The sequence below is a fragment of the Monodelphis domestica genome, chromosome 1 (assembly GCF_027887165.1).
Source record: "Monodelphis domestica isolate mMonDom1 chromosome 1, mMonDom1.pri, whole genome shotgun sequence".
Lineage (NCBI taxonomy): Eukaryota > Metazoa > Chordata > Mammalia > Didelphimorphia > Didelphidae > Monodelphis > Monodelphis domestica.
The window spans coordinates 485,010,159-485,034,630 of record NC_077227.1 but is presented as its reverse complement, the minus strand read 5'-3'; the positions used below and the strand labels follow the sequence as shown (position 1 = coordinate 485,034,630).

Below are 24,472 nucleotides of genomic sequence, written 5' to 3'. Positions count from 1 at the left end.
ATAAAATGTTGTTATTGTCATTGTTGGTGGTGTTGGTGTGCTTGATGGTATGGGTGGTATGGGAGGTGTTGGTGGTGTTCAGTCATGACTCTTTGTGACTCCATTCACTGTTTTCTTGGCAAAGATACTGGACTGGTTTGCCATTTCGTTCTCATTTGACAGATGAGGAAACTGAGGCAAACAGCTCTCTATGCACTTCACCACTTAGCTGTCCTCTATAAAATGAGCTAGCTGACCTTTGTCCTCTTTAATAACTGTGAGATTGCTCCTGAAGGACCAGTATGTTATCAAACTATTTTACAGATGAGCAAACTGAACCTTGTCTAATAAATATCAGAGGCAGAATTTGAGCCTGTCACTCCTACTCCAAAGCCCACTGCACCGTGCAATCTGTCACATTGCCTTCCATCCTCTATGCTGTGGGGAATAACACAGACGCTGAAAACAGTCTTTGGTAGGGGTGTGTTGGGCCAGCGCCTTTGGGCAAGTCACTTAACCCCAATTACTGAGTCCTTACCACTCTTCTGCCTTGGAACTGATCCTCCGTCTATATACTAAGGCAGAAGGTAAGGGTTTGAACAAAAATAATGAAGAATAAACTTAAAAGTGTGTTCTGCAGTAAATCCCCTTCCTCTCGCCCCTCTCCCGGAAAGCCACTTGTTTACTAATATGCCCGTGGGGAGGATTCATTTCCAGCAAAGCTCGGGTGGCAAGAATAAACCTGGCTCCTCTGTCAAATCACAAATTGAAAGGTCCTAGGAGGCTACCTCATCCAACCCCCTAATTTTCTGGGTAAGGAAGCTGAGGCTCAGGAGAGCTGAGCGAGTTGCCTAAAGTCACACAGGTGGTGAGGGGCAGAGTCAGGAGAGTTGCCAGAGAATAGAAAGCTGGTTAAATGTCAGACTGAGGAAAAAATAAATATCACGAGGATCCTTTTTGGGGGGATGCCCAGGTCCGGCGGGTAATTGGGTCCCGGCTTGCCCGGCCCTGGCTTTTGGCGTGTCTGTTTAGCTGAGTCTTTGCCCCTGTGTCTGTCCGCGCCCATCTCTTGGATATCCCCGGAAACATCTCTGAGTTCCAGTCCAGGTTTAGTTGGTGCCGGGGGCAAAGTCTCCACTTCAGCACTATTTGCTTATAGAAAGAAGTTTATTAGTTATGGGTTGAATGAACCCAAGTCATTAAAAAAAAAAAAAAGCCTCCGCCCTTTCCATCCTCCTGCTTGAAGGAACAGCCTAACCAGTTTGGCAGAGCTTGGCGGGTTTTTCCTCTCCAGGCATGTTCCGATCAGCTTTGCAGGATCTGGGGCCTTGCAGAGGGTGTGACTGGTGTGGCCATGTCCATGAGCTAAGTTAGGCAGAGTGGGGGTGGGGTATAGCCCTGGGGCTGGAGCTTTTAAAAGGGCAAAGGGATTTATAGATATATATGTATTTTATATATTTATTTTAAAATACTTAAATATTTATTTTTATTTTATAGACTTATTTTCTTTTCTATACATATATTCTATATTTTAAATATTTCTGTATTTATTTTATTTCTATATTTATATATAAATCCCCATATACATTATATATAAATCTCTTTACATATATAAAAATCCCCTTATATATTATATATCTTTGTATATATATATAATCCCTTTATATATTTATATATATGTGTATATATATATATATATATATATTTTTTTTTTTCTTTCTGGGCTCTCAGTGTTCTCAGCTAATTAGAAAGATCATTGAAGGCTTAATTTCTGCCCTCAGCTCTGCTACTTTCTGGCTCTGTGACCTTAGAAAAGTAATTTCTTCTCTCTGGGTCTCAGCTTCCTTCTCTGTAAAATGAGGAATTGAAATGATCTCTGAGTCTTCTTCCAGTTCTAATATTGCATGGCCTGTGTGCTCTAAAAGCTTTAGTCTATCCAGTGTATATTCAATTTGTGGAACCTGGACCTAGCTCAGGTTCAGTCCCCCTGGCCTGGACAAAATGATCCTAGACAGAGGAGGATATACCCTGGGAGAGGGCAGGCTTTGTGTTGGCTTATCTTGGCTCCCCATTCTCTCCTTTAAAGCCCTCTATTCACCCCCTTCGTCCCCTACCTTCCCTGGGCTGTGTTGTGCTCTAGGAGACAGTCTGGAGGATACAATGTAAAGCCCTGATGTAACAGAAGGGGTCTAGGACAGGATTGATTTTCCCTCCTTGTGTTCCAAATATTATTACTGTGGGCTTTAGGGTATGAGACCTTTCCTAGATTGAAGGGGGCTCCCGTGGGCTCAGATCTAAATGGAAGAAGCATGCAGGGCTATTTAGATGTAAACAAGGAAAAATTATTAGTCTAGAGATTCAGATCCCTGTTGGTAGGCTGGGTATAAGAACAATGGAGTGAGGAGACCTGGGTTTTAGTCAGCTAGTCAACAAGTATTTATTCAGGGGCTTAGTTGTGTTTCATACTTTATACTTGTACTCCCTGAGCAAGTAGCTCAGTAGCAGAGTGGATAGAGTACTACATTTGGATTCAAGAAGACTTATAGTCATGAGTTCAAATCTATCCTGGGGACAACTGGGTAGCTCAGTGGATTGAGAGCCAGGCCTAGAGATGGGAGGTTCTGGGTTCAAATTTGACCTCAGACACTTCCCAGCTGTGTGACCCTGGGCAAGTCACTTAACCCCCATTGCCTAGACCTTGCTATTCTTCTTCTGCTTGGAACAAATACACAGTATTTTTTCTAAAATGGAAGGTAAGAATTTTTTTAAAAAGTATTTATTTAGGGTCAACTATGTGCTAAGTTTGTGTTCAGCTCTGCTAGTTACCTTGGTTGAAGCATTTCTTTAAGCTCCCCAGTTACCTCATTTTTTCCTATCCTTCAGGAATCAGTTTAAATGGATTAACCAATCTCTCAGGAAGCATTTGTAAATAATTTACAATGTGCTAGGGAATGCTCTCAGTGGTAGGGGGTACAAATTATTGTTGTTCAGGATTTTCAGTCAGGTCTGACTCTTTGTGACCTTATTTGGGGTTTTTGGGGCAAAGACACTGGAGTGGTTTGCCATTATTTTAGTCAGGTCATTTTTACAGATGAGGAAACTGAGACCAAAGGGTTAATTAATTTGGACAGAATCACACAGCTAGTAAGTATCTGAGGTCAAATTTGAACTCATGAGGATGGGTCTTCCTGATTCTAAACCTAGTGCTCTATCCACTATGCCACTGAGCTGCCCAGGGAGTACAAATATAAAGTATGAAACAGTCTCTACTCCCTAGGAACCTCTGTATCTTCTCCTCCATGGTGAGGCCTTCTTTGAAGCCTTCCTCTTCATAAATCCTTTTGTAGTTCATACCCTTTTTCTTTATCCCACCATCTAAATACCAATGAAAACTTTGGATAAAAATAAATCTATGGTACTGAATGTTATAGCTTATGCTATAGTTATCTCTGTTCTACCTCTCCTACTAGTATGAGAAATCTCTGAAGAATGAGTTTGACACATTGGGAAGGCCATGAAGAATAGAGTAAGAAGTCCAGGGTTCAAATCCCACTCTGCTACCTGCCTGATCTCAGAAGTCACTTGCCTCCCTGGCCTTCAATGTCCTCATTTATAAAATGATTAATTTCAATGGGATGACCCTCAAAGTCCTTTCCAACCTTAAGTCCTATGGGTTTATGAAAGTAAGAGTCTCATTCTATGTGTTGAGCTTGGGTCCCCAACTCATCAGTAATTGATCATCAGTCATCAGAATGAATGAACAAATCTTCTCACTAAGGGACTTGGACTAGATCTCTAAGTTATTTTTAGCTGTAACATGTTGAGATTCTAAAAAGCACGATGTCTGGCCTCTTCATTCCTTTCTCCCTACCACCTCAGAGATTTTCCTTGGGTTGGGAAAGGAGACTGAAAACTCCTTTTGAAACTGGCCATTTAGAAGCTGGCCATTTCACCTTGAGGCTGGTCAGTGGCTGCAGCCTGTCCTGTTTCTTTGCATGCTCACCAGCCATGAAGGCCAATGGGGGATTGGGAGTTTCAGAGCCTCCCAGCTCAAGTAACTGAGCTGGGTCTTGGTTTCAGATTTCCTGCCCTTCAGGTTCTCTTCTGGAATCCTCCTCCTCCTTCTACTCAGCCCACTATTGTTTTGCTCTAAGTTCTTTGGGTTCTCCTTTTAAACCCCCCATTTCCCAGCTGCCTTGGCTCTTGGGAGGGGTGTGTGTTGGACTTGTGGAATGTTGTGGGGGGTGGATCATCCCCAGTACAGCCTCCTTAGGCAACAGGATCCTCATCTTAGTGGGCACTCCTGCAAACCTCCTGCTCTGCCAGACTGCCTTAGCCCAGGCTGGCTGGGAGTTCATGCAAAGTCTGCCCACAGATATCTGGAGACTTGGTTCTCATTGGCTGCTTTTTGTCCCATTCCTGGGGCCTGGAGCAGTTTAACCTTTAATGAAAAAATTCACCTTAGCCCTGGGAGCACTACACAGCTTACTGAAGGCTTGGTGGCTGGATTTTCATCTTTTTTTTAAACTTTCCTTGAACCAACGGAAGATTTTTGTTTTTGTTTCAAAGTCACCAAAATCTCAGACTGGGATGGAATGACCATAATAGGAGACAGGCAGGCTCACCCCAAGAAGGTCAATTATCTAGGTGGCCAAAGGAAAGAATCCATAGGATTCATTCATTCATCAACTATTTGTTTGTCCTTGACTCTTGAATGATCCATTGTTCTATCTTCTTTACCAACCCAGACTTGATTTAGGAGTATAGAACCTATTCTCTGGTAATCTGCCTTTTCCTGGGTCAGATTTATAGGTCATTTCCAGAAAGAATCACATTAAAAAATAATAATCAAACAGTACAGCTAATAATAGGGCACTGAGACTTAAGTCAGGAAAACAAGAATTCAAATCCAGTCTCAGATGTTTTCTAGCTGTGTGATCCTGGGCAAGCCATTTAAATCTGTCTTTCTCCGTTTTTTTCATAAAATGAGGATGATAATAACACCTCCCAGGATTGTTGTGAGGATCAGTTGATAGAATCTGGTATATAGTGGTGCTTAATAAATGCTTATTCCCTTCCTTTTCCCTTTCCTTCAATGACCTTCAATGCTCCGTATATTTTTCAGCTGTACTCTTCCCAATGGCTTTCTCCATTTATTTTGGGATGTGAATATTTTGCAGTTTGGCTTTAGTTCCTTTGGGCCTCTTAGGTTCTCCTAAATTTGTTTCATCTATATAGGAGCATGTGTATTATGAGCCAGGGCCCTAAAATTTCTTGGAAATGTATTTAATTTAAATTAATTTACATATAATAAATTTAAATAAATTTAAATTTTAATTTACTCAATATCTGTTTCTTAAAGATACCAAAGAATCTCAGAGCTAGATGGACCCCAGAGGTCATCTAGTTTGGCTCATGTCTGAGCATAAATCCCTCCTTTAAGTTTCTACTTGATGACCTCTGGTGATGGAGAACTTGTTTTAATATGGAAACTTATTGTTAGAGGTGGTCTATTTTTGGACAGCTATACTTACTAGGAAGCTTTTTTTTTTTAATCTATATTGAGCTGAAATCCGTGTCCCTGAAGCTTCCACCTATTTCTTCATTTCTGTTTTATGGGACTAAGACAAGCTTACTCACTCTCCATATGATAGCTCTTCAAATGCTTGGAGACAGACAACAGTGGGTAATAATCATAGCCTATATTTATATAGATGTTTATAGCTTACAAAATTCCTTGGATGACAATTTTCAATGCCCTCACACCATTCTTATCAATTCGGGCTTTGAATACTTCTTGGCCTTTTTAATGTTCGGTATCAATATCCTGCCCTCTAGTCTTCTCCTTTTTCTTTTAGGGAATTCCACACTTGCCCTCAAGACTCAGAAGATTCTGAACAGGAGTCATCAGGGGCTCAAATCTCCACATTACAGAAAGCTTTCAAGTCCCAGTGGACCACTCTCTTATTTCAACACAACAACATCCCAACATGAAGAAAGACATTTCGATGGTCCCTTGGAATTTGCTGTAGCAAAATAAGGACTGACTTTTTGACACAAAAGCACATTGAGTCAGCAGGTGAACCAGGAATAGACCCAAGAAGTCTATTCCTCTGCTTTGTCTCCCTAATGTGTTCAACAAAGTTCTGTTCCCTTTAATAAAAGGGAAAGTACAGAAAAGCTCCATCCTCTTTGCACCAGGGAGGCTCTGTTTGTTAGACAAGTGTGAAGTCTGTCTGAGAATAGACAATAGCAGCAGTATCCTGGCCCTACAAAGCCCTTCACTGTATTTGGATCCCTATGTGTGTGAAGTGTTCCAATGCGCCTCTCAATAGGGCCCTGTATTTGCCTGCTGGAGTCTGTATTTGCTTAGGAAGAAGAAAGGTTTCTAATTACCCTTTCTTGCCCTGTCCCTTAGTTGTAATATTTTTCCTAAACCAAAAACTAGAAAGCCAAGACAAGTTTTTTTTTTTGTGCTTTACTGTCTTGAAGCAAAGGGAAGACAATTTAGTGAATTCAATCTGTTTAGCTCTCACCTACCTTCCTCTCATTCTTCCTCTCCTTCTCCTTTTTTAAAAATCTCTTTCCTTTTCCTGCTTACTCTTTTCTTCTTCTCCTTCTTCTCCTTCTTCTCCTTCTTCTCCTTCTTCTTCTTCTTCTTCTTCTTCTTCTTCTTCTTCTTCTTCTTCTTCTTCTTCTTCTTCTTCTTCTTCTTCTTCTTCTTCTTCTTCTTCTTCTTCTTCTTCTTCTTCTTCTTCTTTCTTTTTCTCCTTCTCCTTCTCCTTCTCCTTTACCTTCTCCTCCTCCTTCTCCTCCTCCTCTTTCTCCTCCTCTTCCCTGCTTCCTCCTCCTTCTCTTCTTCTTCTTCCTCCTCCTCCTCTCTCAGTCTCCACTCTTTCTTTGTCTGTCTCTATTTTCTCTCTTCTCTTTCTCTCTCTCTGTCTCTGTCTTTCTCCTCTTTTCCTTTCTCCCACATAGATGGAGCCCCTTTGGTAAGAAGATCACTTGAAGACAACATGGCTTAAAATTGTACTTTCAGGATAAAAGTGGACTAAAGGGATCTCACTAGATGTTAGACTTTGTCTGGTCTATCTTGGTCCAGGAACCTGTGCTTAGCCTTATGCTGGGTAATAAGAGATTGACAGGAGGAGACAATTCCTTCTTGCCCTTGGGGAGTTTGCAATCTGCTTTGACAGATAATTCTCAAAGCCATGGAATAGTTAGTGAAGGATATAGAACAATGTGATTGTGATTAGATGTTTAATTATATGATACAGACATTTAGAGAATAGGGAAGAAAGCAATAACATGCTAATTGTGTGATGCAGACAAATGTCAAAGAAGTCAAAGAAGGGAGGCAGCTTGGTACAGTAGAGAACTGGAGTCAGAGGTTTTGGGTTAGAATCTCTGGCACTTACTACCCATTTGACCTTGAGCAAGTAACTACCCCCACTCTAGGTCTCAGTTTTCTCATCTGCAAAATGAAGAATTTGGACTACATGTGACTTTTAACTTCCCTTCTGGTGCTAAATCTACAATCATATGAATAGATGTCCATTATTCCAAGTGTTCGGTGGTGCGCTGGATCGAGTGCCAGGCCCGGAGTCAAGAAGACTCAACTTCCTCAGTTAAAATCCAGCCTTAGGCAATTACTGTATGACCCTGGGTCAATAATCTCTTAACCCTACTTACCCAAGTTTTCTCATCTATAAAATGAGATGGAGAAGGAAATGGCAAATCACTCTAGTATCTTTGCCAAGAAAACCCCAAAATGGATCACAAAGAGTCCAATTTCACTGAAAATGACTGAACAACAATGACAATGAGCAGAGCATTTGGCTCCATGTCAGGAAAACCTGAATTCAAGTTTGACCTAAGATACTTTCTTTGTGACTCTGTTACTTAACTTCTGCCTGCCTCAGTTTCCCTAACTATTAAATGGAGATAATAATAGCACCTACCTCTCAGGGCTGTTGTGAAGATCATCTGAGATGATATTTATAAAGAGCTTAGCACAATACTTGGCACAAATTAATGCTTAAAAATACTTGCTTCATTTATTCATTATGACTAGACTATCAGGCCATTCCCAATTCAGATAAATCAAGAGTCACCTTGTTACACCTTCCTTTCCCCTTCTTAGATGACTTTCTCTTCCCAATGAAATGAACTGAGACTCAGTTTCCTTGCCTGCAAAAATAGGGATGATTATGCCTATCTGTACTACCTAACCTCTCAGGACTTAATAGAAGGAAAGGACTTTGTAAACATTAAAATCCTGCAGAAAATTGAGTTATTTATACATACATTCCCATGCACACCTATAAACACACCGATGATACAGCTGCAGATGCCTACACATATACACATGTGTAGCTTTGACCACATAGGCAGATAATGTCTTTTCTCCTCTGGCTGGTACAACATGCATGCCTGATAGCACACATACATGAATACCTCCACTCAGAGACGTGCCCATTGCAGGTGGCTCATATACACATATACACACATATAGGAACAATGCCGGATTGAGGACCTGAGGTGTCAGCTTGCTCTCCTGTCCCCTGCAGCTCAGGTAACAGAAACCACTGCAACCTGACTCCTGGGCCAGGGTGAAGTCAAACAGCTGCCTTCGGGGTGGAGCACAAAGGATGGCCTGGCGTGAGAGCTGGGGGCTGGGTGGACACAAGGGCAGACTCGGTGGGATGTAGTCCCAGGAGCTTGCAGGAAAACAATTAATTCACTGGTGCTGGATAGGAGGGTTAAATCTCTAAAATGGGGTAAATCTGGAAGCCCAAAGCAAAGTCATTTCCAGTTCAGAGAGCCATGGCAGCTTTCCTACCCCTAAACGGGAATAATGTGGAAAGGGTGGAGATGGGAACACCTTTCCCTCCTCCCCCACCCAGGTCCCATAGTTCCTCTCCCTCTCCCAAATAAGGGGTTTGGGGACATCTGAGCTAGTACCCAACAGAGCAGTGCCCTTTATGCTATCTGCTTGTTGCTCTCACCTCGCCATAGTCCCTGTCTCAGACTGGGGATGGAAAGAGAAGCAAAGGAGATTTGGGGTTCTACTCAAATGACTTCTCAAAAGAAGCTAGGACTGACATCCAGCTTTCCTGAGTTCTCCCACTCAGCCTAGTGGCCCTCCTTAGAGAGGACGCTATGATTCCCTCCTCCAGGTCCATTTAAGGCAACAATTTCATTCACTACTGTCCAGCGGAGGCAGCTGGGGCAAACTCCAGGGATTCTAGCCCTTCCTTGCAAGGTGGGGGTTGGGGTAAGAAATCACTTCTTGGTAGGGAAAAGCAAACCCTCTCCTGCCAACTGAGCAACTAGAGAAATGTTTTGGGATTCCAGGCTTGGAATAGACCCTGTTCAGGGAGGGGAGTGGAGCGGAGGTAGAACCCTGTTTCCAAAGAGAGGCAGCCCCCTGGCCTCCCTGAGGATAGCGCCTGGCACTCAGCTCCCTCCCACACCGGAGGAACCTTAAGCTCCGGAGATCCATCTTCCTTTCTCTTCCTCCCCAACAGTTACACACCGAAGTCAGTGCTCCTCTCTGTTTCATAGACATTCCTGAGTCCTAGAGCATCAGGGCGCCGGCAGGCCCCTGGTACTTACATCGTGGCTCTGCCCCTCTGGTCTTCTGGTGCCCGGTCCCGGCCTCTACCTTTGAGTCAAGAAATGATCTCCTGGTACACAGGAGAGCTATAAAGGAGCAGTGTGTGAACTTGCACAGACAATAAGCCATAATTTTTGACCAAACTCGCTATACTGGTTTGCGTTTCTTCAATCCAGAAGCAGAAAGGAGGGAAAGCCAAGCCGAAGTTGCTGAACAAGTTCTGCTATAACACAAAAAAGTGGTAAAACGGGTAGGGTGTGAACTCAAATAGAGATCTGATTGTTTTCTCATAATTACGGCTCAGCCTGTACTGTTGGTTGAAGTCAATCCAGTTAACAAACAGGTCCAGTTCAAGAAATGCATTCTGACTTTAAGGTCACTTCTGTTTTGGGCAGTGGGGAAAACATGTCCCTGCTTGGGTGGGAGGAAGAAAACTCCCTAGCTCTGTCTCATCTCCCAGAACCCCATGATGCCAGAAGTGAAAGGAAAGAGGACCTCACAGGTCGTTACTATTTTACAGAAGAGGGAGCTGAGGCTTAGAGATTAGCAAGGTGGTGCAGTAGCCTGAGCACTGGATCTGGAATCAGGAAGACTAGAGTTGAAAGCTGGCCTCAGATTCTTACTAGCTGAGTGCTTCTGGACAAGTCACTTAACCCTGTTTGCCTCAGTTTCCTCATTTATAGGATGAGGATAGCACCTACCTCCCAGGGTTGTTGTGAGGAGCAAATGAGGTAATAATAGTAAAGTGCTTAGCATAATGCCTGGCATTTAGTAAGCACCAAATAAATGTTAACTATCATTATTATTAGTACTAGTATCATTTTAATTTTTATCTGTAAAACAGGGATAAAAATAGTACTTACCTTATAGGGTTATTTGAGAAATGAGAAAATTTGTGTAAAGCACATTGTAAACCTTGGAGTGTTGCTTAAATGTCAGTTATTATTATTTATTAATCAATCAATCAATCTAGACAGTTATTAAGTTCCTATTATTCGATAAGTGCTGGCAAAACAAAAAGAGACAAAAGACAGCCTTTGTCCCCAAGGGGCTCACAATCTAATGAGGGAGAAGATGAATAAACAAATATATACAAACAAAATGCATACAGGAGAGATAGGAAATCATTAACAGGGAAAGCAGTGGATTTAAGAGCTGAGAGGAAAAGCTTTCTGTAGAAGGTAGGATTTTAGTTGTGACTTGAAGGAAACCAGAGAAGTCATCAGCCAGGGATGAGGAGGGAGAGAGTTCCAGGCTTGGGAGCAATCAGAGAAAATACCCAGAGTTTCTTGTTCTAGGAATAGCAAATAGGCCAATGTCACTGGAATAATGGTAGGGAACAAGGTATAAGAAGGTTGGAAAGGTAGGAGGGAGTTAGGCTGGGTAAGCCAAGCAGAGGATTGTATATTTGATTCTGGAGGTGAGGGAGCCAGTAGAGTTGATTGAGTATGGGGTGACAATACACAGTTGGATCTGCACTTTAGAAAAATCTCTAAATTGCTGAATGAGGATAGATTAGAGTAGGGAGAGATTTAAGGCAGGCAGATTCAACAATAGCCTCTTTCAATATCTCAGGCATGAGGTGATGAGGATCTAGTGGTGACAGTGTAGGAGGAGAGAAGGGGCTGTAATTGAGAAATGCTGCAAAGGTAAAATTGATGGACCTTGGCAAGAGATTGGATGGGGTGGGGGGTGAGAGACAATGAAGAATTCAGGATTACTTCTAGGTTATGAGCCTGAGCAACTAGGAAGATGGTGATGCCCTCTACAATAATAGGGAAGGTAGAATGGGAATAGGATTTAAGGGGGAAATGTAATGAGTTTGGTGTTGAACATATTGAGTTTAAGATATCTGTCTCCTGGATGTGCATTTCAAGATGTATGAAAGGGAATTGGAGATGTTGGCGTTAGAGGCCAGCAGAGAAGTTAGAGTATGATTGATAGATTTGAGAATCATCAGTATGTAGCATATAAATCCATGGGAACTGATGAGATCCCCAAATGAAGGAGGATAGAAGGAGAAGGAGACCCAGGACTGTTCTGAGGGTATGAGTAGAGGGTGTGATCTGGATAAAGACCAACCAAAAAAACTGAGAAGAAGCAGTTAGAAATGTAATCCCAAATCATAACCCTTACCTTCCCCCCACCAACAGAGAGTAATGTCCTGAAAACCTAGAAAAAAAGAGAATATTAAGGAGGAGAGAGTGATCAACTGTGGCAAACAGTCATTGGATTTGCCCACTAAGATCATCAGTAACTTGAGAACTGTTCTGGTGGGATGATAAGGTCAGAAGTCAGACTGTAAGGGGTTAAGAAGAGTCTGAAAGGAGAGAAAGTGGAGCCACCTATTGTAAACAGCCTTCTCAAGGAGTTTAGACACAAATGGCCCAAGAGAGATAGGACTATGGTTATCAGGGATGTCAGGATCAAATGAGAGTTTTTTTGAAGATCCAAGGAGACATTGGGCATGTTTTCTAGACAGTAGGTAATGAGTCAGTAGACAGAGAGAGGTTGCAAATAAGTGATAGAACTGGAATGACAGAAGGGAAAATCTGTTGAAGGATATAGAAAGGAATGGGATCACCTGTGAAGGTAGAGGGTTTTGCCTGGGTAAGGAGTAAGGCCACTTATTCATGTGAGAAGGATGAAGGATTTGATGGATGGCAGGAGAAAGCATCCTGAGTGATATTTTCATGTCATGGGGGAAAGGGAGAAGAGGGAGCTCAGGACATGGCCTTAATTTTTTCTGTAGCATATGAGGCAAGAGCATGGAGGTGGAGGGAAAGGGTGCCATGGGAGGTCTGAGGAGGGATGAAAAGGTTTGGGAGAGTCACTGAAGAGAAGCATAGTGAGTTGATAAGGCAGGCGTGAAAGAATTGTCTAGCAGCAGTGAAGGCTTAATTGAAGTTGTGTAAGATAGATGTATAGTGGACCCAGACAGAATGGCTTTATGGTTGTCTCCACCTTCATTCAGCAGCAGGTTTTAGGAGTAAAAGTAGCAAATGATGGAGGCAATTCAAGGCTGAGGGTTGAGCCTTGGAAAGGCAGCTAGTGAGTGGCACAGCTGCCTGGAGTTAGGGAGACCTGAGTTCAAATGTAGCTGTGTGATCCTGTACAAATCATTTAATGCTGTTTCCCTAAGTTTTCTCATCTATCTCTCAGCTGGAGAAGGAAATGGCAAATCACTCCAGTAATTTTGCCAGGATAACCCCCAAAGGGGTCACAAAGAGTCAGATGTGGCTGAAACAATTGAACAAAAACAAGGACAAATTCAGCTAAGTGATAAAGAGACTGGGATATATTTATTTATAAACCCGTAACTTCCTTCCATCTTAGATGTGATATTGTTTATTGGTTCCAAAGCAGAAGATTGGTAAGTGCCAGGAATTGGAGGTTAAGTGATCTGACCACAGTCACACAGCTGGGCAGTATCTGAGGCCAGATTTGAACCCAAGACCTCCTATCTCTTGGCCTGGAAGTCTATCCCTTAAGCCACCTACCTGTCCTCATGACTGGGATTTATTATTATTATTATTGGTTTTTCCAAGGTCATAGTTAATAGTGGTAGATCTCAGGCTGGAGCCCAAGACCTTTGGTTTCGTATCCAAAATATTTTGCAACATAACACACTCTCCTGTTGAAGGAGATGTCTGGATGGTCACACAGAGCAGTTCATGAGTAAAATGTGAGAATTATGAATCTCTTTTCTTCCATGTGATATTAGGAGAGAGTGATCACATTCTCCATAAAACTTCTTTCTAAGACAAATAATAATAATTCCTTTAGCCAGTCATATAGCCTTGCTTCTGGGCTCTGCATCACCCTAGCTGACTTCCTCTTGTCATTTTTCAGCTTGTCAATGGCCTTAAAATGTGGTGTTCATTTCTGAATGCAATATTTCAGACTGAGTCTGAACAAGACAGAGAACAGCAGGTCTATGCCATTGCCTCCATTATTTTAGATACCCTCCCCCCTCTTAATTCAGTTCAAGTTAAATTCCCTTCCCCCCTTTTTTGATCACCCTTGCTCATTATTTACTCATATTGAATTTACTATTCACCAGAACACCCAATTTTTTTTCACACAAACTCTTGTATAGCCATGTCCCTCTAATCTTGTATTTGTGAAACTGACTTTTTGAACCAAAGAATAGGGTTTTATGCATATCTTTATTAAATTTCACCTAATTTGATTTGGTTCAGTCTTTTCCCTTGGGGAGATCTTTTTTGGGTCTCAATTTGATCATCCAAAATATTAGTTATCCCTTTCAGCTTTGTGTCATCTGCAAATTTTATAATCCGGCCAACTATGACTTCATTAAAGTCTTTGATAACAGTGTTAAAAAGAACAAGGCCAAGGACAAATCCCTGGACTAGTGTGCTTCCAAGTTAACACAGTCCCATTAAAGACTATACTTTAGGATGTCATTCAATCAGTTCTGAATCTTCCTAATTATATTATCATTTAACCCACTTCTTTCAAACTTGTCCACAAGAGCAGTGTGGCAGACTTTCAGTGGCTTCATAATTCTATTTCCTTCAATACCCTAGAATGCTGTTTTTTTTCTGTACCCAGCGACTTGAATTTGTTGAGGTGTTCTTTTTAAAATATCCCCCCCACTTTTCTTGAATTGCAACTGATAGCTATTTTTTTTTGTTCTATCTTTCTGAACCAGAAAATCATTCTCTTTGGCAGGGAAAACAGAAAAAAAAGTGCTGATTTGTTCTACTTTCTCTGTATTATCCATCATCATTATCTTATCTGTTCTAAGTAGTTAGTCTTAGCCCTTTTCTGATGCTCCTTTTGCTCTAGCATAGCTAATCCCATAGATATCTTTCTGTTGTCTTCAGTGTTTATTACCTGCCTTAGTTTATTTTAGTCTTGCATGTAACAGTCTCTGTTCTTCCAGAGAGAATATTTTATTATTGTTTTTGTATTCTTGATTTCTATGTATTCTCTTTTCTTTAAAATATTTTCTTGATTTCATTTATCTTTACTTCACAGTAATTTCCCATCCCTGCTTTATAATGGGCAGGGATTTACATTGTGACAGACAACTACAATATACTATTTTGTATTGTTGTACTATAATTAAATGACATGATATACAGTATATATATATAATAGATTATACATGTGGTATATATATATATATATATCATACATATGAGATCTAACGAGATACCAAATATAGAATGCTTTGCAAACCTTAAATACTATATTATTGCTAGATATTATTATTAGTGAACAAAACATTCCTGTTTGATGTAGAGAATCTGACAGCATTGGAAAAATTCTGTCCAATTAGTTCCCCATCTCTCTGATATGAGAAAGTTCCTTTCCTCATCTCTTCCCCAAGACCTTCAAAATTATTATGTAAATCTTGACCATGTCTTTCTATTATACTCTAGAGAGAATTTATGGAGATTTTCTTTTGGATTTTACTATTTCACATGTCCTACTTTATCACTTGGATCTTTTTACCTATCTCTTGCAATAAATGACCCTCAATAAATGACAATCATACATTTCTTTTGGGAAGACAAGCACACTGATACATTGTTGGAGGAATTGAAAAATGGTCCAGGAATTTTTAATTTCAATTTGGAATTATTCAATAAATGTGATTAAACTACCAACATCCTCTGACCTAGCAACCCCACTACTGGACTTGTATCTAGAGAAGTCAAAGACAGAAACAATTGTTCATTATATACCAAAATTTTCTATCAATCATATATGTCTTTAATAATGTCTTTGTTGCCATTTCCCCCTTTTATGAACTAACTGCATCCAAAGTGGATTAGATTGTGGGGTCTGGAGCAAAGAAAGAGCTAAACAGGGCTACTGTTGGCTCCCTATAAAAGGTTTCTCTGGCAGAAGAGGATGGGGGGGGGAGTTGGAGGCCATTGACACATTGGTTTTATTTATTTGTCTCTTAAAATAAAAACAGCAGCACAACTCATGCAGAAAGAAATACACTCTGAGAAGATATCAGAAAGCTTCTGCCAGTTGCTCTCTCTCTTTCTCCCCCTTTCCCCCCTTTCTTTCTCTCTTTTTAAAAGGAGAGTTTAACTTTTTAATTATGTTGTTTCACTAGTCATTGGCACAGGATTCAGGAGAGGAGATTAAACAGACTACAGGGGTCATCTTGACCTCATGGCAGGGACTGATGTTCTCAGGATCCCCTGAGAAGGCTGGATGGAAGGAAAAACTTCCTGAACTGTCTCCTCTCATATATTCAGGGAAATGTATTTTCTTCCATTTAGGACTCTGGGACAATTAAAGGCCTGTATTCCTTAGTTTCTTTTGTTGTGTGATGCTTATCTAACCAACTAGATAGAGATCTTTTAGGATAAGGATCTGAGACATCCCCAGGGTCCAGGCAAACAGATTGATGGCCTCAAGCTTCGAAATTTAGATAGCTCCACCCTGCTGTGACAAGTGGCTACACTGTCAGTGGGAGGATTTGGGAGAGAGGTCCCGTCTGGCAGAGGAGGAAAGGATAGCTCCCTCAAGTGGTACCAAAAAAGAAGACCCACGGTCAAAAGAAAGTGGGGCTAGAAATGGAAAGAACCCTGGATTTTTGATCAGAAGACTTGGTTTCTTTACTTATGCTGACTCACTACCTGAGTATTCTTAGACAAATCCCTTTACTCCTTTGGGTTAGTTTCTCCATCTACAAAATGAGGGGCTTGGAGAGGATAATTTTTATGATAACTTTTTTCTTAGGGTTTCTGTGACACAAACCTTTAAACCTTGTTCCCAAGGGAAAGTGAGTAACTATTTCTCTTACTACTCCCAACCCTGGACATATGTTTGTGACACATTCTCCTTGAAGGCAGCCCTTGATATTTATTTTATTCTCGTTTCACCTGCACATAAATATTGGGGAGCAGAGCTTGGGAGCACAGAGGAGTTTGCTCTGGATTTACCATCTTCCTAGGAAAGATGTTGCTTTTCCTTCCCTCTAATGGCTATAGTGCCCATCTCCATGTTTAAGAAAAACAGATATGCATTCATTCATTCATTAAACATCATTAAGTATCTATTAAGCGCAAAGCCCTGTGGTAGGCAGTGAGGAGAATACAAAGATGCATAAAATACAAAGCCTTACATTTCAAGATGCTATAAGATTTTGAGCCATAACCATAGTATAAGGAAGTAGAGTATGAAAAATATATAAGATAGGTACAAAGGGAGGTGGGGGGTTCAGAGGATGGAGGGAGAGATCAAGGGGATAATGGAAGGCTTCACAGAAGAGGAAATTGAGTTGGGTCCTTAAAAGACTCCAAAAGGAATGAATTTCAAGAGGTAGAGGAGGCATAGGCATGGGAGGAGTAATGTTGGAAGAGGAAATCAACCTGAGCAAAAGCAACAGGAGGAGGGGATGTGAGTATGTGTATGGATTGGCAAGTAGTCAAGTTTGACTGGAGTAAGGGATACATGAAAAGGAGTAGACAAAGCTGAAAATATAGATAGGAGCCAGGTTATGTAGAGCCATGTATACCAATCTCCTTAGTATATATACTAGTTGAATCAGTCATTATTGTTTGCTACTACCTTGAAGAATAGACTCCTGGGGAGGAAGGGATAATCTGTAGAGAGCCTCTGAGCCACTTCACTTTTTCAATGATCGTATCACTCAGGGTGATGAGTATGGCCAAATTCCAAGACCAGGGAGGTTAGTCCTGGAAAAGCAGTCAATAAAAAGCAAAACATCACTTTCTAGCTGAGTTTGGTCATGAAATCCCAGATCCCTGGGCTGTTGTGAAATCCTTCTTATAGACCTCCCTGTAGTTAGCTGTGTTCTTTCAATAGAGTAGCTGAAGAAAGAAGGAAGGAGAAAGGTAAAGGAGTAAAGGAAAGATATACCCAACTGAATGCAGAATTTCAGAGAAAACCAGAGAGATAAGAAGGTTTTCTTAAATGAGCAATCCAAAGAAATAGAAGAAAACACTACAATGGTAAAGATAAGAAACCTCTAAAAGAAAATGAAAGATATAAAAATATTTCATGCAAAAATGGACATTATAAAAGGCAAAAATGGTAAGGACTTAATAGGAGACATTAAGAAGAGGTGGCAAGAAAATATAAAAGGATGATACAAGAAAAATCTTTACATTACTGATATCTATGATGGTGTGGTTACTGATCTAAGTTATACACCCTGGAAAATGAAGTCAAATGGACCTTAAGAAACATTGCTAATAATAAGGCTATCAGAGGCAACAGAATTACAGCTGAACTGTTTAAAACCCTAAAAGATGATGCTGTTTAAGTGCTTTACTTAATATGCCAGCAAATTTGGAAAACTCAAAAGTGGCCACCGGATTGGAATAGATAAATTTATGTTCCAATCTTAAAGAAAGGCAATGCTAAAGAATATTCAAATTACTGGACAATTACACTCATTTCACATGCTAGCAAGGTTCTGCTTAAGTTTCTGCAAGCTAGCCTTCAGCAATATGTAGACTGAGATTTTCTAGAAGAGCAGGCTGATTTTTGAAGAGGAGAGGAAGTAGAGACCAAATTGCCAACATTTGCTGGATTATGGAAAAATCAAGGAAATTCCAGAAAAGACATCTATTTCTGCTTCATTGACTACACTAAAACCCTTGACTGACTGAATCACAACAAAACATGATAAGTCCTCAAAGAGATGGAAGTACCAGATCATCTTACTTGTTTCCTGAAGGACTTGCAGGTATATCAAGAAGCAACAATTAGAATCAAACATGGAACAACTGATTGGAAAAGGAGTACAACAATGTTGTATGTTGTCACCTTATTTAATTTATATGCCGAGTACATCAGATGAATTTGCCAGGTTGGATGAATTGGAAACTGAAAGGTTGCCAGGAGAAATATTAACAGTCTCAGATATTCAGATGACACCATGCTGATGGTGGAAAATGAAGAATTAAGAAGCCTCTTGATCAGGGTCAAAGAGGAGAGTGTAAAAGCTGACTTGAATCAACTTTTATCAACAAAACTATCAACAAAAACTAAAATCATGCAACCGGTTCCTGGCAAATAGAGGGAGAAGAAAGGGAAGCAGTGTCTCAGATTTTATGTTATTGGGCTCAAAGATCACTTAAAAAAGTGACAGTAGCCATGAAATTAAAGTATGCTTGCTCCTTGAAGGAAAACTAAATCTGGACTAAAAACCAGACATTATCTTGCCAACATAGGTCTGTACAGTTCTGCAATGGGTTTTCCAGTAGCAATGTATGACTGTGAGAGTTAGACTATAAAGAAAGCTGAGCAACACAGAATTAACATTTTTGAATTGTGATGTTGGAGAAGACTTTTGAGAGTTCTCTGGATAGTAAGGAGATCAAATAATTCAGTACTTAAAGAAATTAATTCAGACTATTTATTGGAAGATCAAAGACTGAAGCTGAAACTTAAATACTTTGGTCATACAACAAGAAGACAGGACTTAGTGGAAAAGACCAATGTTGGGAAATTGAAGGCAAAAATAGAAGGGGGTGGTAGAGGATAATATACATAGTGTCATGGAAGTAACAAATATGAGCTTAGATAGATTTCAGGAATTAGAGGAATACAGAAGGGCTTGGCATGCTAAGGTCCATGGAATGACAAAGAGTCAGATACAACTGAATGACTGAACAAACAAAACCAAGGTGATAGCCATTCTCAGGGCTGGAAGGCTCTGTGAGGCTCAAATCTCATAGAGGGTATTAAAGTTCAAACTTGCCTAAAGCCTGATTTCTTTTCTCTGGGAGCATGTGGTCTATGTGTCTGCAATGATATATAGAATTTTAAAGCTGGAAAACTGTTAAAGAGGTCTGGAGAGGGAAACTTCTCTGTTGTGTTTATGTGTATTTGTGTGAGAGAAAGAGAATATATGTGTGTATGAAAGAGAGAGAGAGAGAGAGAGAGAGAGAGAGAGAGAGAGAGAGAGAGAGAGAGAGAGAGAGAGAAAGAGAGAGAGAGAGAAAGAGAGAGAGAGAGAGAGAGAGAGAGAGAGAGAGAGAGAGAGAGAGAGAGAGAGAGAGAGAGAGAGAGAGAGAGAGAGAGAAAGAGAAAGTATTGGTTTTCCATCTATGAATGCCAGTTTCTTTTCTTCCTTTATAAAATGACGAATTTGAACTCAAAGGCTTGTAAGGTACTTTTGTTCTGAATTCAATCTAGAGGAAGGGGAAGAAAACTGGTTTTTTAGTGTTTGAATACCTGTTCTACTTACTCATGTGCCATACTCTGGGCCATGGCTTCCCTCTCTGGGTTCTAGGCTCCTTTCCTTAATGCAAGGATGCTAGATTCATTCACTTTTCTAGCTCTGGCTCTGAGTTCCGTGATTCTGGTAGAACAGGACAGATTGAATTTGGTAAAGCCCTGAAGGAGGACAGTGTCACAATAGAGAAGTGACAAGGCCTCTGGAGGGGGCTGATAAGGTGAGAGTGCAGTCAGACTCTCCCTCTCTGAGGAGGTTATCTTTTTCTTAGCTGCACAGTTAAGAACATATGTGAATATGCATAGCCACAATATATGTGAAATACAACTTTTGTTTTTATCTCTTAGTTCAGATAAAAATAAAGCTCTTTTGCCTGTCCGTGATAATGGCATTTCCTGGGAGCTTCCTTACATGAAGGCAGAGTGCTAGAATGGAAAGGACCATCTGGCTACAGATCAGCTCTATCATTAATCTACTATGTGACCATGGGCAGGATGCCTATCTTCTCTGGACAAAATAAAGAGATTAGGCAGGGGTTCTTAAACAGGTATCCATGAACTTGTTTTTGTAAAAAAAAAATAAAAAAATATATAATTGTCTTTCACTCTAGTTTTCTTTGTAATCCTGGGTATTCTATTTTATACATTAAAAGAAAAAGTTTGGGGGCAGCTGGGTAGCTCAGTGGACTGAGAGCCAGACCTAGAGACGGGAGGTCCTAGGTTCAAATCTGGCCTCAGACACTTCCCAGCTGTGTGACCCTGGGCAAGTCACTTAACACCCATTGCCTAGCCCTTACCACTCTTCTGCCTTGGAGCCAATACACAGTATTGACTCCAAGATGGAAGGTAAGGGTTTAAAAAAAAAAGTTTCATCAAGCTTATTTAAGAGCTCCATGACATACAAAACCAGTGAAAACAGAAGCAAAAAGCCAAATCCTTAAGATTAGATCATCTTTAATCTCTTTCAGCTTTGACATTCTAAGATACTCTAGGGTGGCCTGATGACCAGAGGGAGCCCTTGTTGCGCTGGCAAAGCCATGTCACGCATGCACAGCCAGCATTCAGGGAGCTGCCCCGCTCCCCCTCTTCTCGGCATGGGAGGACAATTTTTGCATGCCCCACCCCTCTGTCCAGCTGCCTAAAGCTTGCACTTTCTCCCTCAACTCACTCGGGGAATTCTGGGGCTCGCAGACCGTTTGAATTTGCCCTGTGGGTACTGGAACTTGGAAAAGGTTCTCCAAGGAGGCTTGGGAAGAGCCCCTCCCCAAAGCAGCAGGGCTGAGGGGAGCTCAGAGCTCTGCTGCACCAATGAACTGTCCACTAGAGGTCACTGTTCAGCTACAAAATGGAGCCCTAGTCATTTGTTCATTCCCTAAAAATCTGGGAAAGTTCAAAGAATTTTCTCTTAGTAAATTCTTCCCTTGAAAAGAGACCCATTGGGACTTAGACATTGTTAAAATCTCCCCACACCCACATTCTAGATTCCTGCTTCTCTTAGTAGGTGAAAGGAGGTAGCAGCAATTCAGAAAGACTTCCCTAATGCCATGGAAAAGGGATGAAAGATTCCTGATACTCTAACGGGTTTTTTTAAAAATAGATTCATGATTTCTTCCATGGAGGGCATTCCTAATGAGGAACGTCACATACCAACGTGAATCATCACCTTCTCTGCAACCTTCCAAGTATTAGAACACCTTGAATGCAACTACTGCAATAGCTTCCTGATTGGTCTCCTTGCTCTTGTCCTCCATCTATCCTCCAAGCAGCTGTCAAAGTCATATTTCTAAAGCACAGGTCTGATGATGATGGTCTTCTGCTCAAGAAACTTTAAGGCCTCCCTGTTAACTCTAGGATCAAATGGCAGCAAAAGCCCTTCACAACCTGGATCAAAGGTCCTCCCCAGCTTTATTGGTCACTGAGAGGTTAAGTGATACACTTCACCAAGATCTCTATGTGACCAAGGGGCTTGAAATTAGGTCTTCCTAGACCAGCTCTCTATCCAGTAAGTCCCAATAACTCTTGGCATTTTCATCAGTCAATCATAGACTCAGGGAATGATAGAATTAGAAACTCCCCAGGACATCATCTAATCTCTTCATTTTATTATTAAAACAAACAAACAAAAACCCTTCCCTTCATCTTAAAATCAATACTCTTTATTAGTTCCAAAGCAGAAGAATGATAAAGGTTAGGTGATGGGGATATGTGACTTGCCCAGGGTCACACAGCTATGAAGAGTCTAGATATGAACCCAGGATACCCCATCTCTAGGTCTGACTCTTCTATCCAAAGAGCCACCTAGATGCTCTCCCACCTCCAACAACTTCTTCATTTTAAAGATGAGAAAACTGAGTACTAGAAAAGGGAAGGAACTTGTCTACGGTCATATAGTTAACCAACTGAGAGCAGTTACAGTCATTTGTGCCTAAAATGTTCATTGAACTTAAGGGATTCATTTTAGTTCAGTTAGATTAAATTCAACTTAGTCAATGAATAAATATTTACTCTTCTCCCATGTTTTCCAGAAACTGTGATAGTTGTAGAGAATTTAAAGAAATTAAAGAATTAAAGTGGGGGATACCTTATGTGTGGTAATTTGGTGGGGAAGCACTAGCATCTGGGGAATCAGGAAAAGAGTCAGGAGGAGATGGCATTTAGTCATCTGGGACACTGTGGTGTACTAATATTGGACATGGTATCAGGGGTACCTGGGTTTCTGAGGTAATTTTGTCACTTATGAGTATGACCTTGAGTAAGACACTTAAGAAAACTAGGAGTTCTAAGAGGCAGAGATGAGGATCAACTGGAGATATGTGGAATATTCTAGAAAAAGGAATGGAGGTAGGAGATGGGACATTGCGTGTGAGGAACTTCTAACAAGCAAAGCTGGACTGAACTGCAGAGTGTGAAGAGACTAATAGATGGAGTTTTCTAAATATCTTAGTTCAAGTATCTTTAAAGAGATTTTTAAAGCTTTTGAGCTATTAAATCTGCTTAAAACCATACAGAGCATTTCAGGACATTCTGTACAATAAAGCTAGAAAGGAGGTTTGATTCATGTTGTGAAGGGCTTTTGCTGCCATTTGATCCTAGAGTTAACAGGGAGGCATTAAAGTTTCTTGAGCAGAAGACCATCATCATCAGACCTGTGCTTTAGAAATATGGCTTTGACAGCTGTCTGAAGGATGAATTGAGGAAGAGAGCAAGGAGACTAATCAGGAGGCTATTGCAATAGTTGCATTTGAAGTGTGTGGAGTGTTCAATCTATGACGTGAGGGACTGCAGAACTCTTTCGGGGCTGTTCATCCACTGTCGGTGTCTACCTTTCATCCAACTTTCACCTGTGGCTCCAAGAAGCTGGAACATGGGCAGTGGGCACACCCTAGTAAAACTATCTTGGCAGATGGGCTAAACCAAGTTGAGGCTAAGCTGCTGGCCTCAAACCCATCTGTGAGTTAGGAGCATTCCCTCCCAAGCATGCAAAGACTTCCTCTGGCAGAATGGGCTAATGAGGACAGTTTGTTCTAGGGGCCATGAAGGTAGCTGAAGTAGTTGTCATGGAGCTTAGTTAAGGTGTTGGACAAGTCAAGCTTGTCTACTGCATCTGGGCTGTGCCCAGTCAGCCCGATTTTTGCCTCACTACTGGACCTTGATGACTCTGGAAGAGAGAGTGAGGCCAACAACTTTGTGCAATTCTGCCTCACTTCAATTCAATTCATTCACAAGTCTAGACATAGCCTATAATTGCTTCTCTTTGGAAACAAAGGATGAACAACTAATATTGCAAGAGTCCAAGTGAGAGGTGCTGAGGGCCTGAACTAAACTAGTGGTCAAATGAATAGAAAGAATGGGGTAGATGATTGTGGGAATATTGTATACCTGAGTTCCTGCCACATAGGCATCTGGCACTATTAGATGTTGAAGAAGCCAAATGGAATATTAGTCTGGTATTTGTCACCTGGAGCACTGCAGTCTACTACTTTGAATCAAGGCCACGTGGATGTCTGAGATGATTCTGTTACTTAAGAGAGTGACCTTGGATAAGATATTTCTCCTTAATCTCCTCAGTTTCCTCATCTGTAAAAATGGAATACTAAACTATCACTTACTTCAAGAGACAGTTGGGGGAGAACTTCAACACTTTAGGAATCTGTGATTTTGTCGGTTAAGATGGATAGTCCCTCCCCTGATGCAGATGACGGTCTCTCTCTGTCTTAATAAATAATCTTGTAGCATTTCTGGGGCTGAAAAAATTCCTTAACCTATGGCTATGTTGGTGATTAGCCTCCTTGTCCTTGACCAGGCTAGTCCTTGCAAAGCAGACATATAGATCATTACCAGTCCCGTACTCAAAGCTTTTCCAGCTTGGCCCTGCTTATGCCCCATTGGCCTTATTTTTGAGAACTCTGGGCCACCTCTATGTCATAATAAGGGATTGGGATAGGAAGTTAGTGGAGACTGGGGGGGGGGGGGAATTCTATGTAAGCAATTGTTATTATTCTAGTGCTAATGGTCTGTGTGCATCTGAGAGCTCACAATCTGGTCAGGGAGACAAGTCATTTGCATCCCCCTCTCCTCTGAATGACACAAGTTTTCATATGGCAACGGCAGAAATTGTCATTAGAGCATATGAGAAGAAAGGGTTCTTCAGTAGTACTTTTCTAAACCCTTTTT

At 41.0% G+C, this 24,472-nt stretch overlaps 1 protein-coding gene across 3 annotated transcripts in view; it reads right to left on the bottom strand.

Moving 5' to 3' along the window:
* The window catches only part of RBBP8NL (RBBP8 N-terminal like), an 80,270-nt gene extending 56,101 nt beyond the window's left edge, over positions 1-24,169 (bottom strand). Inside the window, exon 1 of one of the 3 annotated variants that reach the window (XM_016428483.2) lies at positions 23,908-24,169. The gene's annotated coding sequence lies outside the window, so the exon portion shown is untranslated. Of the gene's footprint in view, positions 1-9,597; positions 10,416-23,907 lie in introns of those variants that run through there. The other 2 variants (XM_056812870.1, XM_007475602.3) reach the window with 2 other exon arrangements.
* Between the last annotated feature and the right edge of the window lie 303 nt (positions 24,170-24,472).